Here is a 17,097-nt window from a genome sequence, read left to right as displayed (position 1 = left end):
TTCTGGAGTCTGTCGCAGACCTATAGAAAGTTCATAATACTAAAACCAAGTAAATTCAAATGGTGACAACTACTGTGCAATTACTAAAGTAGGAAAATCTCTCTATCACTAAAAGTATGATCTGAATAGCTTGACATTTAGTGTCTATTGATGAAATACATTTAATGTGCCTCTTGGTTGAAGGTGTACATTCTTAAACAGTTTGTGATTTTCCCACTCTGCAATATGTTCCATTTCACAAAATGATATGTTGCTTAAAAGACACTCGCCCAAACAGGGACTTGAACCCTGTACCCTCAGATTAAAAGTCTGATGCTCTACCGACTGAGCTATCCAGGCTCTTCTGTGATAGGTCGCAAAAATGCAGAAAGTTCGTAATACAAAAAACAAGTCATATCAAATGATGACAACTACTAGTTACTGTGCAATTACCCAAAGTTGGAAAATCTCTCTATCACTAAAAGTATTATCTGAATAGCTTGACATTTAGTGTCTATTGATGAAATACATTTAATTTGCCTCTTGGTTGAAGGTGTACATTCTTAAACAGTTTGTGATTTTCCCACTCTGCACTATGTTCCATTTCACAAAAACGACACATTGCTTAAAAGACACTCGCCCGAACAGGGACTTGAACCCTGGACCCTCAGATTAAAGTTCTGATGTTTTACCGACTCCAGGCTCTTCTGGAGTCTGTCGCAAACCTATAGAAAGTTCGTAATACTAAAACAAGTAAATTCAAATGGTGACAACTACTGTGCAATTACTAAAGTAGGAAAGTCTCTCTATCACTAAAAGTATGATATGAATAGCTTGACATTTAGTGTCTATTGATGAAATACATTTAATTTGCCTCTTGGTTGAAGGTGTACATTCTTAAACAGTTTGTGATTTTCCCACTCTGCACTATGTTCCATTTCACAAAAACGACACATTGCTTAAAAGACACTCGCCCGAACAGGGACTTGAACCCTGGACCCTCAGATTAAAGTTCTGATGTTTTACCGACTCCAGGCTCTTCTGGAGTCTGTTGCAAACCTATAGAAAGTTCGTAATACTAAAACAAGTAAATTCAAATGGTGACAACTACTGTGCAATTACTAAAGTAGGAAAGTCTCTCTATCACTAAAAGTATGATATGAATAGCTTGACATTTAGTGTCTATTGATGAAATACATTTAATTTGCCTCTTGGTTGAAGGTGTACATTCTTAAACAGTTTGTGATTTTCCCACTCTGCACTATGTTCCATTTCACAAAATGACACATTGCTTAAAAGACACTCGCCCGAACAGACCCTTGAACCCTGGACCCTCAGATTAAAAGTCAGATGCTCTACCGACTGAGCTATCCAGGCTCTTCTGTGATAGGTCGCAAAAATGCAGAAAGTTCGTAATACAAAAAACAAGTCATTTCAAATGATGACAACTACTAGTTACTGTGCAATTACTAAAGTAGGAAAATCTCTCTATCACTAAAAGTATGATCAGAATAGCTTGACATTTAGTGTCTCTTGATGAAATACATTTAATTTGCCTCTTGGTTGAAGGTGTACATTCTTAAACAGTTTGTGATTTTCCCACTCTGCACTATGTTCCATTTCACAAAAACGACACATTGCTTAAAAGACACTCGCCCGAACAGGGACTTGAACCCTGGACCCTCAGATTAAAGTTCTGATGTTTTACCGACTCCAGGCTCTTCTGGAGTCTGTTGCAAACCTATAGAAAGTTCGTAATACTAAAACAAGTACATTCAAATGGTGACAACTACTGTGCAATTACTAAAGTAGGAAAGTCTCTCTATCACTAAAAGTATGATATGAATAGCTTGACATTTAGTGTCTCTTGATGAAATACATTTAATTTGCCTCTTGGTTGAAGGTGTACATTCTTAAACAGTTTGTGATTTTCCCACTCTGCACTATGTTCCATTTCACAAAATGACACATTGCTTAAAAGATACTCGCCCGAACAGACCCTTGAACCCTGGACCCTCAGATTAAAAGTCAGATGCTCTACCGACTGAGCTATCCAGGCTCTTCTGTGATAGGTCGCAAAAATGCAGAAAGTTCGTAATACAAAAAACAAGTCATTTCAAATGATGACAACTACTAGTTACTGTGCAATTACTAAAGTAGGAAAATCTCTCTATCACTAAAAGTATGAACTGAAAAGCTTGACATTTAGTGTCTCTTGATGAAATACATTTAATTTGCCTCTTGGTTGAAGGTGTACATTCTTAAACAGTTTGTGATTTTCCCACTCTGCACTATGTTCCATTTCACAAAAAAGACACATTGCTTAAAAGACACTCGCCCGAACAGGGACTTGAACCCTGGACCCTCAGATTAAAGTTCTGATGTTTTACCGACTCCAGGCTCTTCTGGAGTTTGTCGCAAACCTATAGAAAGTTCTTAATACTAAAACCAAGTAAATTCAAATGGTGACAACTACTGTGCAATTACTAAAGTAGGAAAATCTCTCTATCACTAAAAGTATGATATGAATAGCTTGACATTTAGTGTCTATTGGTGAAATACATTTAATTTGCCTCTTGGTTGAAGGTGTACATTCTTAAACAGTTTGTGATTTTCCCACTCTGCACTATGTTCCATTTCACAAAATGACACATTGCTTAAAAGACACTCGCCCGAACAGACCCTTGAACCCTGGACCCTCAGATTAGAAGTCTGATGCTCTACCGACTGAGCTATCCAGGCTCTTCTGTGATAGGTCGCAAAAATGCAGAAAGTTCGTAATACAAAAAACAAGTCATTTCAAATGATGACAACTACTAGTTACTGTGCAATTACTAAAGTAGGAAAATCTCTCTATCACTAATAGTATGAACTGAAAAGCTTGACATTTAGTGTCTCTTGATGAAATACATTTAATTTGCCTCTTGGTTGAAGGTGTACATTCTTAAACAGTTTGTGATTTTCCCACTCTGCACTATGTTCCATTTCACAAAAACGACACATTGCTTAAAAGACACTCGCCCGAACAGGGACTTGAACCCTGGACCCTCAGATTAAAGTTCTGATGTTTTACCGACTCCAGGCTCTTCTGGAGTCTGTTGCAAACCTATAGAAAGTTCGTAATACTAAAACAAGTAAATTCAAATGGTGACAACTACTGTGCAATTACTAAAGTAGGAAAGTCTCTCTATCACTAAAAGTATGATATGAATAGCTTGACATTTAGTGTCTATTGATGAAATACATTTAATTTGCCTCTTGGTTGAAGGTGTACATTCTTAAACAGTTTGTGATTTTCCCACTCTGCACTATGTTCCATTTCACAAAATGACACATTGCTTAAAAGACACTCGCCCGAACAGACCCTTGAACCCTGGACCCTCAGATTAAAAGTCAGATGCTCTACCGACTGAGCTATCCAGGCTCTTCTGTGATAGGTCGCAAAAATGCAGAAAGTTCGTAATACAAAAAACAAGTCATTTCAAATGATGACAACTACTAGTTACTGTGCAATTACTAAAGTAGGAAAATCTCTCTATCACTAAAAGTATGAACTGAAAAGCTTGACATTTAGTGTCTCTTGATGAAATACATTTAATTTGCCTCTTGGTTGAAGGTGTACATTCTTAAACAGTTTGTGATTTTCCCACTCTGCACTATGTTCCATTTCACAAAAAAGACACATTGCTTAAAAGACACTCGCCCGAACAGGGACTTGAACCCTCAGATTAAAGTTCTGATGTTTTACCGACTCCAGGCTCTTCTGGAGTTTGTCGCAAACCTATAGAAAGTTCTTAATACTAAAACCAAGTAAATTCAAATGGTGACAACTACTGTGCAATTACTAAAGTAGGAAAATCTCTCTATCACTAAAAGTATGATATGAATAGCTTGACATTTAGTGTCTATTGGTGAAATACATTTCATTTGCCTCTTGGTTGAAGGTGTACATTCTTAAACAGTTTGTGATTTTCCCACTCTGCACTATGTTCCATTTCACAAAATGACACATTGCTTAAAAGACACTCGCCCGAACAGACCCTTGAACCCTGGACCCTCAGATTAGAAGTCTGATGCTCTACCGACTGAGCTATCCAGGCTCTTCTGTGATAGGTCGCAAAAATGCAGAAAGTTCGTAATACAAAAAACAAGTCATTTCAAATGATGACAACTACTAGTTACTGTGCAATTACTAAAGTAGGAAAATCTCTCTATCACTAATAGTATGAACTGAAAAGCTTGACATTTAGTGTCTCTTGATGAAATACATTTAATTTGCCTCTTGGTTGAAGGTGTACATTCTTAAACAGTTTGTGATTTTCCCACTCTGCACTATGTTCCATTTCACAAAAACGACACATTGCTTAAAAGACACTCGCCCGAACAGGGACTTGAACCCTGGACCCTCAGATTAAAGTTCTGATGTTTTACCGACTCCAGGCTCTTCTGGAGTTTGTCGCAAACCTATAGAAAGTTCTTAATACTAAAACCAAGTAAATTCAAATGGTGACAACTACTGTGCAATTACTAAAGTATGAAAATCTCTCTATCACTAAAAGTATGATATGAATAGCTTGACATTTAGTGTCTATTGGTGAAATACATTTAATTTGCCTCTTGGTTGAAGGTGTACATTCTTAAACAGTTTGTGATTTTCCCACTCTGCACTATGTTCCATTTCACAAAATGACACATTGCTTAAAAGACACTAGCCCGAACAGATCCTTGAACCCTGGACCCTCAGATTAGAAGTCTGATGCTCTACCGACTGAGCTATCCAGGCTCTTCTGTGATAGGTCGCAAAAATGCAGAAAGTTCGTAATACAAAAAACAAGTCATTTCAAATGATTACAACTACTAGTTACTGTGCAATTACTAAAGTAGGAAAATCTCTCTATCACTAAAAGTATGAACTGAAAAGCTTGACATTTAGTGTATCTTGATGAAATACATTTAATTTGCCTCTTGGTTGAAGGTGTACATTCTTAAACAGTTTGTGATTTTCCCACTCTGCACTATGTTCCATTTCACAAAAACGACACATTGCTTAAAAGACACTCGCCCGAACAGGGACTTGAACCCTGGACCCTCAGATTAAAGTTCTGATGTTTTACCGACTCCAGGCTCTTCTGGAGTTTGTCGCAAACCTATAGAAAGTTCGTAATACTAAAACCAAGTAAATTCAAAAGGTGACAACTACTGTGCAATTACTAAAGTAGGAAAATCTCTCTATCACTAAAAGTATGATATGAATAGCTTGACATTTAGTGTCTATTGGTGAAATACATTTAATTTGCCTCTTGGTTGAAGGTGTACATTCTTAAACAGTTTGTGATTTTCCCACTCTACACTATGTTCCATTTCACAAAAATGACACATTGCTTAAAAGACACTCGCCCAAACAGGGACTTGAACCCTGAACCCTCAGATTAAAAGTCTGAAGCTCTACCGACTGAGCTATCCAGGCTCTTCTGTGATAGTTCGCAAAAATGCAGAAAGTTCGTAATACAAAAAACAAGTCATATCAAATGATGACAACTACTAGTTACTGTGCAATTACTAAAGTTGGAAAATCTCTCTATCACTAAAAGTATTATCTGAATAGCTTGACATTTAGTGTCTATTGATGAAATACATTTAATTTGCCTCTTGGTTGAAGGTGTACATTCTTAAACAGTTTGTGATTTTCCCACTCTGCACTATGTTCCATTTCACAAAAACGACACATTGCTTAAAAGACACTCGCCCGAACAGGGACTTGAACCCTGGACCCTCAGATTAAAGTTCTGATGTTTTACCGACTCCAGGCTCTTCTGGAGTCTGTCGCAAACCTATAGAAAGTTCGTAATACTAAAACAAGTAAATTCAAATGGTGACAACTACTGTGCAATTACTAAAGTAGGAAAGTCTCTCTATCACTAAAAGTATGATATGAATAGCTTGACATTTAGTGTCTATTGATGAAATACATTTAATTTGCCTCTTGGTTGAAGGTGTACATTATTAAACAGTTTGTGATTTTCCCACTCTGCACTATGTTCCATTTCACAAAATGACACATTGCTTAAAAGACACTCGCCCGAACAGACCCTTGAACCCTGGACCCTCAGATTAAAAGTAAGATGCTCTACCGACTGAGCTATCCAGGATCTTCTGTGATAGGTCGCAAAAATGCAGAAAGTTCGTAATACAAAAAACAAGTCATTTCAAATGATGACAACTACTAGTTACTGTGAAATTACTAAAGTAGGAAAATCTCTCTATCACTAAAAGTATGAACTGAAAAGCTTGACATTTAGTGTCTCTTGATGAAATACATTTAATTTGCCTCTTGGTTGAAGGTGTACATTCTTAAACAGTTTGTGATTTTCCCACTCTGCACTATGTTCCATTTCACAAAAACGACACATTGCTTAAAAGACACTTGCCCGAACAGGAACTTGAACCCTTGACCCTCAGATTAAAGTTCTGATGTTTTACCGACTCCAGGCTCTTCTGGAGTCTGTCGCAAACCTATAGAAAGTTCGTAATACTAAAACAAGTAAATTCAAATGGTGACAACTACTGTGGAATTACTAAAGTAGGAAAGTCTCTCTATCACTAAAAGTATGATATGAATAGCTTGACATTTAGTGTCTATTGATGAAATACATTTATTTTGCCTCTTGGTTGAAGGTGTACATTCTTAAACAGTTTGTGATTTTCCCACTCTGCACTATGTTCCATTTCACAAATTGACACATTGCTTAAAAGACACTCACCCGAACAGGGACTTGAACCCTGGACCCTCAGATTAAAAGTCTGATGCTCTACCGACTGAGCTATCCAGGCTCTTCTGTGATAGTTCGCAAAAATGCAGAAAGTTCGTAATACAAAAAACAAGTCATATCAAATGATGACAACTACTAGTTACTGTGCAATTACTAAAGTTGGAAAATCTCTCTATCACTAAAAGTATTATCTGAATAGCTTGACATTTAGTGTCTCTTGATGAAATACATTTAATTTGCCTCTTGGTTGAAGGTGTACATTCTTAAACAGTTTGTGATTTTCCCACTCTGCACTATGTTCCATTTCACAAAAACGACACATTGCTTAAAAGACACTTGCCCGAACAGGAACTTGAACCCTTGACCCTCAGATTAAAGTTCTGATGTTTTACCGACTCCAGGCTCTTCTGGAGTCTGTCGCAAACCTATAGAAAGTTCGTAATACTAAAACAAGTAAATTCAAATGGTGACAACTACTGTGGAATTACTAAAGTAGGAAAGTCTCTCTATCACTAAAAGTATGATATGAATAGCTTGACATTTAGTGTCTATTGATGAAATACATTTATTTTGCCTCTTGGTTGAAGGTGTACATTCTTAAACAGTTTGTGATTTTCCCACTCTGCACTATGTTCCATTTCACAAATTGACACATTGCTTGAAAGACACTCACCCGAACAGGGACTTGAACCCTGGACCCTCAGATTAAAAGTCTGATGCTCTACCGACTGAGCTATCCAGGCTCTTCTGTGATAGGTCGCAAAAATGCTGAAAGTTCGTAATACAAAAAACAAGTCATTTCAATTGATGACAACTACTAGTTACTGTGCAATTACTAAAGTAGGAAAATCTCTCTATCACTAAAAGTATGAACTGAAAAGCTTGACATTTAGTGTCTCTTGATGAAATACATTTAATTTGCCTCTTGGTTGAAGGTGTACATTCTTAAACAGTTTGTGATTTTCCCACTCTGCACTATGTTCCATTTCACAAAAATGACACATTGCTTAAAAGACACTCGCCCGAACAGGGACTTGAACCCTGGACCCTCAGATTAAAGTTCTGATGTTTTACCGACTCCAGGCTCTTCTGGAGTTTGTCGCAAACCTATAGAAAGTTCTTAATACTAAAACCAAGTAAATTCAAATGGTGACAACTACTGTGGAATTACTAAAGTAGGAAAGTCTCTCTATCACTAAAAGTATGATATGAATAGCTTGACATTTAGTGTCTATTGATGAAATACATTTATTTTGCCTCTTGGTTGAAGGTGTACATTCTTAAACAGTTTGTGATTTTCCCACTCTGCACTATGTTCCATTTCACAAATTGACACATTGCTTAAAAGACACTCACCCGAACAGGGACTTGAACCCTGGACCCTCAGATTAAAAGTCTGATGCTCTACCGACTGAGCTATCCAGGCTCTTCTGTGATAGTTCGCAAAAATGCAGAAAGTTCGTAATACAAAAAACAAGTCATATCAAATGATGACAACTACTAGTTACTGTGCAATTACTAAAGTTGGAAAATCTCTCTATCACTAAAAGTATTATCTGAATAGCTTGACATTTAGTGTCTATTGATGAAATACATTTAATTTGCCTCTTGGTTGAAGGTGTACATTCTTAAACAGTTTGTGATTTTCCCACTCTGCACTATGTTCCATTTCACAAAAACGACACATTGCTTAAAAGACACTCGCCCGAACAGGGACTTGAACCCTGGACCCTCAGATTAAAGTTCTGATGTTTTACCGACTCCAGGCTCTTCTGGAGTCTGTCGCAAACCTATAGAAAGTTCGTAATACTAAAACAAGTAAATTCAAATGGTGACAACTACTGTGCAATTACTAAAGTAGGAAAGTCTCTCTATCACTAAAAGTATGATATGAATAGCTTGACATTTAGTGTCTATTGATGAAATACATTTAATTTGCCTCTTGGTTGAAGGTGTACATTCTTAAACAGTTTGTGATTTTCCCACTCTGCACTATGTTCCATTTCACAAAATGACACATTGCTTAAAAGACACTCGCCCGAACAGACCCTTGAACCCTGGACCCTCAGATTAAAAGTCAGATGCTCTACCGACTGAGCTATCCAGGCTCTTCTGTGATAGGTCGCAAAAATGCAGAAAGTTCGTAATACAAAAAACAAGTCATTTCAAATGATGACAACTACTAGTTACTGTGCAATTACTAAAGTAGGAAAATCTCTCTATCACTAAAAGTATGAACTGAAAAGCTTGACATTTAGTGTCTCTTGATGAAATACATTTAATTTGCCTCTTGGTTGAAGGTGTACATTCTTAAACAGTTTGTGATTTTCCCACTCTGCACTATGTTCCATTTCACAAAAATGACACATTGCTTAAAAGACACTTGCCCGAACAGGAACTTGAACCCTTGACCCTCAGATTAAAGTTCTGATGTTTTACCGACTCCAGGCTCTTCTGGAGTCTGTCGCAAACCTATAGAAAGTTCGTAATACTAAAACAAGTAAATTCAAATGGTGACAACTACTGTGGAATTACTAAAGTAGGAAAGTCTCTCTATCACTAAAAGTATGATATGAATAGCTTGACATTTAGTGTCTATTGATGAAATACATTTATTTTGCCTCTTGGTTGAAGGTGTACATTCTTAAACAGTTTGTGATTTTCCCACTCTGCACTATGTTCCATTTCACAAATTGACACATTGCTTGAAAGACACTCACCCGAACAGGGACTTGAACCCTGGACCCTCAGATTAAAAGTCTGATGCTCTACCGACTGAGCTATCCAGGCTCTTCTGTGATAGGTCGCAAAAATGCTGAAAGTTCGTAATACAAAAAACAAGTCATTTCAATTGATGACAACTACTAGTTACTGTGCAATTACTAAAGTAGGAAAATCTCTCTATCACTAAAAGTATGAACTGAAAAGCTTGACATTTAGTGTCTCTTGATGAAATACATTTAATTTGCCTCTTGGTTGAAGGTGTACATTCTTAAACAGTTTGTGATTTTCCCACTCTGCACTATGTTCCATTTCACAAAAATGACACATTGCTTAAAAGACACTCGCCCGAACAGGGACTTGAACCCTGGACCCTCAGATTAAAGTTCTGATGTTTTACCGACTCCAGGCTCTTCTGGAGTCTGTTGCAAACCTATAGAAAGTTCGTAATACTAAAACAAGTAAATTCAAATGGTGACAACTACTGTGCAATTACTAAAGTAGGAAAGTCTCTCTATCACTAAAAGTATGATATGAATAGCTTGACATTTAGTGTCTATTGATGAAATACATTTAATTTGCCTCTTGGTTGAAGGTGTACATTCTTAAACAGTTTGTGATTTTCCCACTCTGCACTATGTTCCATTTCACAAAATGACACATTGCTTAAAAGACACTCGCCCGAACAGACCCTTGAACCCTGGACCCTCAGATTAAAAGTCAGATGCTCTACCGACTGAGCTATCCAGGCTCTTCTGTGATAGGTCGCAAAAATGCAGAAAGTTCGTAATACAAAAAACAAGTCATTTCAAATGATGACAACTACTAGTTACTGTGCAATTACTAAAGTAGGAAAATCTCTCTATCACTAAAAGTATGATCAGAATAGCTTGACATTTAGTGTCTCTTGATGAAATACATTTAATTTGCCTCTTGGTTGAAGGTGTACATTCTTAAACAGTTTGTGATTTTCCCACTCTGCACTATGTTCCATTTCACAAAAACGACACATTGCTTAAAAGACACTCGCCCGAACAGGGACTTGAACCCTGGACCCTCAGATTAAAGTTCTGATGTTTTACCGACTCCAGGCTCTTCTGGAGTCTGTTGCAAACCTATAGAAAGTTCGTAATACTAAAACAAGTACATTCAAATGGTGACAACTACTGTGCAATTACTAAAGTAGGAAAGTCTCTCTATCACTAAAAGTATGATATGAATAGCTTGACATTTAGTGTCTCTTGATGAAATACATTTAATTTGCCTCTTGGTTGAAGGTGTACATTCTTAAACAGTTTGTGATTTTCCCACTCTGCACTATGTTCCATTTCACAAAATGACACATTGCTTAAAAGATACTCGCCCGAACAGACCCTTGAACCCTGGACCCTCAGATTAAAAGTCAGATGCTCTACCGACTGAGCTATCCAGGCTCTTCTGTGATAGGTCGCAAAAATGCAGAAAGTTCGTAATACAAAAAACAAGTCATTTCAAATGATGACAACTACTAGTTACTGTGCAATTACTAAAGTAGGAAAATCTCTCTATCACTAAAAGTATGAACTGAAAAGCTTGACATTTAGTGTCTCTTGATGAAATACATTTAATTTGCCTCTTGGTTGAAGGTGTACATTCTTAAACAGTTTGTGATTTTCCCACTCTGCACTATGTTCCATTTCACAAAAAAGACACATTGCTTAAAAGACACTCGCCCGAACAGGGACTTGAACCCTGGACCCTCAGATTAAAGTTCTGATGTTTTACCGACTCCAGGCTCTTCTGGAGTTTGTCGCAAACCTATAGAAAGTTCTTAATACTAAAACCAAGTAAATTCAAATGGTGACAACTACTGTGCAATTACTAAAGTAGGAAAATCTCTCTATCACTAAAAGTATGATATGAATAGCTTGACATTTAGTGTCTATTGGTGAAATACATTTAATTTGCCTCTTGGTTGAAGGTGTACATTCTTAAACAGTTTGTGATTTTCCCACTCTGCACTATGTTCCATTTCACAAAATGACACATTGCTTAAAAGACACTCGCCCGAACAGACCCTTGAACCCTGGACCCTCAGATTAGAAGTCTGATGCTCTACCGACTGAGCTATCCAGGCTCTTCTGTGATAGGTCGCAAAAATGCAGAAAGTTCGTAATACAAAAAACAAGTCATTTCAAATGATGACAACTACTAGTTACTGTGCAATTACTAAAGTAGGAAAATCTCTCTATCACTAATAGTATGAACTGAAAAGCTTGACATTTAGTGTCTCTTGATGAAATACATTTAATTTGCCTCTTGGTTGAAGGTGTACATTCTTAAACAGTTTGTGATTTTCCCACTCTGCACTATGTTCCATTTCACAAAAACGACACATTGCTTAAAAGACACTCGCCCGAACAGGGACTTGAACCCTGGACCCTCAGATTAAAGTTCTGATGTTTTACCGACTCCAGGCTCTTCTGGAGTCTGTCGCAAACCTATAGAAAGTTCGTAATACTAAAACAAGTAAATTCAAATGGTGACAACTACTGTGCAATTACTAAAGTAGGAAAGTCTCTCTATCACTAAAAGTATGATATGAATAGCTTGACATTTAGTGTCTATTGATGAAATACATTTAATTTGCCTCTTGGTTGAAGGTGTACATTATTAAACAGTTTGTGATTTTCCCACTCTGCACTATGTTCCATTTCACAAAATGACACATTGCTTAAAAGACACTCGCCCGAACAGACCCTTGAACCCTGGACCCTCAGATTAAAAGTAAGATGCTCTACCGACTGAGCTATCCAGGATCTTCTGTGATAGGTCGCAAAAATGCAGAAAGTTCGTAATACAAAAAACAAGTCATTTCAAATGATGACAACTACTAGTTACTGTGAAATTACTAAAGTAGGAAAATCTCTCTATCACTAAAAGTATGAACTGAAAAGCTTGACATTTAGTGTCTCTTGATGAAATACATTTAATTTGCCTCTTGGTTGAAGGTGTACATTCTTAAACAGTTTGTGATTTTCCCACTCTGCACTATGTTCCATTTCACAAAAACGACACATTGCTTAAAAGACACTTGCCCGAACAGGAACTTGAACCCTTGACCCTCAGATTAAAGTTCTGATGTTTTACCGACTCCAGGCTCTTCTGGAGTCTGTCGCAAACCTATAGAAAGTTCGTAATACTAAAACAAGTAAATTCAAATGGTGACAACTACTGTGGAATTACTAAAGTAGGAAAGTCTCTCTATCACTAAAAGTATGATATGAATAGCTTGACATTTAGTGTCTATTGATGAAATACATTTATTTTGCCTCTTGGTTGAAGGTGTACATTCTTAAACAGTTTGTGATTTTCCCACTCTGCACTATGTTCCATTTCACAAATTGACACATTGCTTAAAAGACACTCACCCGAACAGGGACTTGAACCCTGGACCCTCAGATTAAAAGTCTGATGCTCTACCGACTGAGCTATCCAGGCTCTTCTGTGATAGTTCGCAAAAATGCAGAAAGTTCGTAATACAAAAAACAAGTCATATCAAATGATGACAACTACTAGTTACTGTGCAATTACTAAAGTTGGAAAATCTCTCTATCACTAAAAGTATTATCTGAATAGCTTGACATTTAGTGTCTCTTGATGAAATACATTTAATTTGCCTCTTGGTTGAAGGTGTACATTCTTAAACAGTTTGTGATTTTCCCACTCTGCACTATGTTCCATTTCACAAAAACGACACATTGCTTAAAAGACACTTGCCCGAACAGGAACTTGAACCCTTGACCCTCAGATTAAAGTTCTGATGTTTTACCGACTCCAGGCTCTTCTGGAGTCTGTCGCAAACCTATAGAAAGTTCGTAATACTAAAACAAGTAAATTCAAATGGTGACAACTACTGTGGAATTACTAAAGTAGGAAAGTCTCTCTATCACTAAAAGTATGATATGAATAGCTTGACATTTAGTGTCTATTGATGAAATACATTTATTTTGCCTCTTGGTTGAAGGTGTACATTCTTAAACAGTTTGTGATTTTCCCACTCTGCACTATGTTCCATTTCACAAATTGACACATTGCTTGAAAGACACTCACCCGAACAGGGACTTGAACCCTGGACCCTCAGATTAAAAGTCTGATGCTCTACCGACTGAGCTATCCAGGCTCTTCTGTGATAGGTCGCAAAAATGCTGAAAGTTCGTAATACAAAAAACAAGTCATTTCAATTGATGACAACTACTAGTTACTGTGCAATTACTAAAGTAGGAAAATCTCTCTATCACTAAAAGTATGAACTGAAAAGCTTGACATTTAGTGTCTCTTGATGAAATACATTTAATTTGCCTCTTGGTTGAAGGTGTACATTCTTAAACAGTTTGTGATTTTCCCACTCTGCACTATGTTCCATTTCACAAAAATGACACATTGCTTAAAAGACACTCGCCCGAACAGGGACTTGAACCCTGGACCCTCAGATTAAAGTTCTGATGTTTTACCGACTCCAGGCTCTTCTGGAGTTTGTCGCAAACCTATAGAAAGTTCTTAATACTAAAACCAAGTAAATTCAAATGGTGACAACTACTGTGGAATTACTAAAGTAGGAAAGTCTCTCTATCACTAAAAGTATGATATGAATAGCTTGACATTTAGTGTCTATTGATGAAATACATTTATTTTGCCTCTTGGTTGAAGGTGTACATTCTTAAACAGTTTGTGATTTTCCCACTCTGCACTATGTTCCATTTCACAAATTGACACATTGCTTAAAAGACACTCACCCGAACAGGGACTTGAACCCTGGACCCTCAGATTAAAAGTCTGATGCTCTACCGACTGAGCTATCCAGGCTCTTCTGTGATAGTTCGCAAAAATGCAGAAAGTTCGTAATACAAAAAACAAGTCATATCAAATGATGACAACTACTAGTTACTGTGCAATTACTAAAGTTGGAAAATCTCTCTATCACTAAAAGTATTATCTGAATAGCTTGACATTTAGTGTCTATTGATGAAATACATTTAATTTGCCTCTTGGTTGAAGGTGTACATTCTTAAACAGTTTGTGATTTTCCCACTCTGCACTATGTTCCATTTCACAAAAACGACACATTGCTTAAAAGACACTCGCCCGAACAGGGACTTGAACCCTGGACCCTCAGATTAAAGTTCTGATGTTTTACCGACTCCAGGCTCTTCTGGAGTCTGTCGCAAACCTATAGAAAGTTCGTAATACTAAAACAAGTAAATTCAAATGGTGACAACTACTGTGCAATTACTAAAGTAGGAAAGTCTCTCTATCACTAAAAGTATGATATGAATAGCTTGACATTTAGTGTCTATTGATGAAATACATTTAATTTGCCTCTTGGTTGAAGGTGTACATTCTTAAACAGTTTGTGATTTTCCCACTCTGCACTATGTTCCATTTCACAAAATGACACATTGCTTAAAAGACACTCGCCCGAACAGACCCTTGAACCCTGGACCCTCAGATTAAAAGTCAGATGCTCTACCGACTGAGCTATCCAGGCTCTTCTGTGATAGGTCGCAAAAATGCAGAAAGTTCGTAATACAAAAAACAAGTCATTTCAAATGATGACAACTACTAGTTACTGTGCAATTACTAAAGTAGGAAAATCTCTCTATCACTAAAAGTATGAACTGAAAAGCTTGACATTTAGTGTCTCTTGATGAAATACATTTAATTTGCCTCTTGGTTGAAGGTGTACATTCTTAAACAGTTTGTGATTTTCCCACTCTGCACTATGTTCCATTTCACAAAAATGACACATTGCTTAAAAGACACTTGCCCGAACAGGAACTTGAACCCTTGACCCTCAGATTAAAGTTCTGATGTTTTACCGACTCCAGGCTCTTCTGGAGTCTGTCGCAAACCTATAGAAAGTTCGTAATACTAAAACAAGTAAATTCAAATGGTGACAACTACTGTGGAATTACTAAAGTAGGAAAGTCTCTCTATCACTAAAAGTATGATATGAATAGCTTGACATTTAGTGTCTATTGATGAAATACATTTATTTTGCCTCTTGGTTGAAGGTGTACATTCTTAAACAGTTTGTGATTTTCCCACTCTGCACTATGTTCCATTTCACAAATTGACACATTGCTTGAAAGACACTCACCCGAACAGGGACTTGAACCCTGGACCCTCAGATTAAAAGTCTGATGCTCTACCGACTGAGCTATCCAGGCTCTTCTGTGATAGGTCGCAAAAATGCTGAAAGTTCGTAATACAAAAAACAAGTCATTTCAATTGATGACAACTACTAGTTACTGTGCAATTACTAAAGTAGGAAAATCTCTCTATCACTAAAAGTATGAACTGAAAAGCTTGACATTTAGTGTCTCTTGATGAAATACATTTAATTTGCCTCTTGGTTGAAGGTGTACATTCTTAAACAGTTTGTGATTTTCCCACTCTGCACTATGTTCCATTTCACAAAAATGACACATTGCTTAAAAGACACTCGCCCGAACAGGGACTTGAACCCTGGACCCTCAGATTAAAGTTCTGATGTTTTACCGACTCCAGGCTCTTCTGGAGTCTGTTGCAAACCTATAGAAAGTTCGTAATACTAAAACAAGTAAATTCAAATGGTGACAACTACTGTGCAATTACTAAAGTAGGAAAGTCTCTCTATCACTAAAAGTATGATATGAATAGCTTGACATTTAGTGTCTATTGATGAAATACATTTAATTTGCCTCTTGGTTGAAGGTGTACATTCTTAAACAGTTTGTGATTTTCCCACTCTGCACTATGTTCCATTTCACAAAATGACACATTGCTTAAAAGACACTCGCCCGAACAGACCCTTGAACCCTGGACCCTCAGATTAAAAGTCAGATGCTCTACCGACTGAGCTATCCAGGCTCTTCTGTGATAGGTCGCAAAAATGCAGAAAGTTCGTAATACAAAAAACAAGTCATTTCAAATGATGACAACTACTAGTTACTGTGCAATTACTAAAGTAGGAAAATCTCTCTATCACTAAAAGTATGATCAGAATAGCTTGACATTTAGTGTCTCTTGATGAAATACATTTAATTTGCCTCTTGGTTGAAGGTGTACATTCTTAAACAGTTTGTGATTTTCCCACTCTGCACTATGTTCCATTTCACAAAAACGACACATTGCTTAAAAGACACTCGCCCGAACAGGGACTTGAACCCTGGACCCTCAGATTAAAGTTCTGATGTTTTACCGACTCCAGGCTCTTCTGGAGTCTGTTGCAAACCTATAGAAAGTTCGTAATACTAAAACAAGTACATTCAAATGGTGACAACTACTGTGCAATTACTAAAGTAGGAAAGTCTCTCTATCACTAAAAGTATGATATGAATAGCTTGACATTTAGTGTCTCTTGATGAAATACATTTAATTTGCCTCTTGGTTGAAGGTGTACATTCTTAAACAGTTTGTGATTTTCCCACTCTGCACTATGTTCCATTTCACAAAATGACACATTGCTTAAAAGATACTCGCCCGAACAGACCCTTGAACCCTGGACCCTCAGATTAAAAGTCAGATGCTCTACCGACTGAGCTATCCAGGCTCTTCTGTGATAGGTCGCAAAAATGCAGAAAGTTCGTAATACAAAAAACAAGTC

The 17,097-nt window shown here is 37.1% G+C and overlaps 14 non-coding genes across 14 annotated transcripts; all 14 read right to left on the bottom strand.

Annotated features, from left to right (window-relative positions):
• Window positions 1-266: 266 nt before the first annotated feature.
• TRNAK-UUU (transfer RNA lysine (anticodon UUU)) lies at window positions 267-339 on the bottom strand. Its single transcript has one exon. It is a non-coding gene; the product is annotated as a tRNA-Lys (tRNA).
• Window positions 340-2,648: 2,309 nt separating this feature from the next.
• On the bottom strand, window positions 2,649-2,721 carry TRNAR-UCU (transfer RNA arginine (anticodon UCU)). Its single transcript has one exon. It is a non-coding gene; the product is annotated as a tRNA-Arg (tRNA).
• A 1,285-nt stretch (window positions 2,722-4,006) lies between these two features.
• TRNAR-UCU (transfer RNA arginine (anticodon UCU)) lies at window positions 4,007-4,079 on the bottom strand. The gene has a single exon. It is a non-coding gene; the product is annotated as a tRNA-Arg (tRNA).
• A 610-nt stretch (window positions 4,080-4,689) lies between these two features.
• Window positions 4,690-4,762, bottom strand: TRNAR-UCU (transfer RNA arginine (anticodon UCU)). Its single transcript has one exon. It is a non-coding gene; the product is annotated as a tRNA-Arg (tRNA).
• Window positions 4,763-5,373: 611 nt separating this feature from the next.
• Window positions 5,374-5,446, bottom strand: TRNAK-UUU (transfer RNA lysine (anticodon UUU)). The gene has a single exon. It is a non-coding gene; the product is annotated as a tRNA-Lys (tRNA).
• Window positions 5,447-6,737: 1,291 nt separating this feature from the next.
• TRNAK-UUU (transfer RNA lysine (anticodon UUU)) lies at window positions 6,738-6,810 on the bottom strand. The gene has a single exon. It is a non-coding gene; the product is annotated as a tRNA-Lys (tRNA).
• Window positions 6,811-7,419: 609 nt separating this feature from the next.
• On the bottom strand, window positions 7,420-7,492 carry TRNAK-UUU (transfer RNA lysine (anticodon UUU)). The gene has a single exon. It is a non-coding gene; the product is annotated as a tRNA-Lys (tRNA).
• Window positions 7,493-8,102: 610 nt separating this feature from the next.
• On the bottom strand, window positions 8,103-8,175 carry TRNAK-UUU (transfer RNA lysine (anticodon UUU)). The gene has a single exon. It is a non-coding gene; the product is annotated as a tRNA-Lys (tRNA).
• Window positions 8,176-9,466: 1,291 nt separating this feature from the next.
• Window positions 9,467-9,539, bottom strand: TRNAK-UUU (transfer RNA lysine (anticodon UUU)). Its single transcript has one exon. It is a non-coding gene; the product is annotated as a tRNA-Lys (tRNA).
• A 1,974-nt stretch (window positions 9,540-11,513) lies between these two features.
• On the bottom strand, window positions 11,514-11,586 carry TRNAR-UCU (transfer RNA arginine (anticodon UCU)). The gene has a single exon. It is a non-coding gene; the product is annotated as a tRNA-Arg (tRNA).
• A 1,291-nt stretch (window positions 11,587-12,877) lies between these two features.
• TRNAK-UUU (transfer RNA lysine (anticodon UUU)) lies at window positions 12,878-12,950 on the bottom strand. The gene has a single exon. It is a non-coding gene; the product is annotated as a tRNA-Lys (tRNA).
• Window positions 12,951-13,559: 609 nt separating this feature from the next.
• On the bottom strand, window positions 13,560-13,632 carry TRNAK-UUU (transfer RNA lysine (anticodon UUU)). Its single transcript has one exon. It is a non-coding gene; the product is annotated as a tRNA-Lys (tRNA).
• A 610-nt stretch (window positions 13,633-14,242) lies between these two features.
• Window positions 14,243-14,315, bottom strand: TRNAK-UUU (transfer RNA lysine (anticodon UUU)). The gene has a single exon. It is a non-coding gene; the product is annotated as a tRNA-Lys (tRNA).
• A 1,291-nt stretch (window positions 14,316-15,606) lies between these two features.
• On the bottom strand, window positions 15,607-15,679 carry TRNAK-UUU (transfer RNA lysine (anticodon UUU)). The gene has a single exon. It is a non-coding gene; the product is annotated as a tRNA-Lys (tRNA).
• Between the last annotated feature and the right edge of the window lie 1,418 nt (window positions 15,680-17,097).

Source organism: Taudactylus pleione, unplaced genomic scaffold (assembly GCF_031769625.1).
Source record: "Taudactylus pleione unplaced genomic scaffold, aTauple2 ptg000454l, whole genome shotgun sequence".
Taxonomy (NCBI): Eukaryota; Metazoa; Chordata; class Amphibia; order Anura; family Myobatrachidae; genus Taudactylus; species Taudactylus pleione.
Note: the sequence above shows the minus strand (reverse complement) of the source record. Positions and strands in the feature narration are given on the sequence as shown.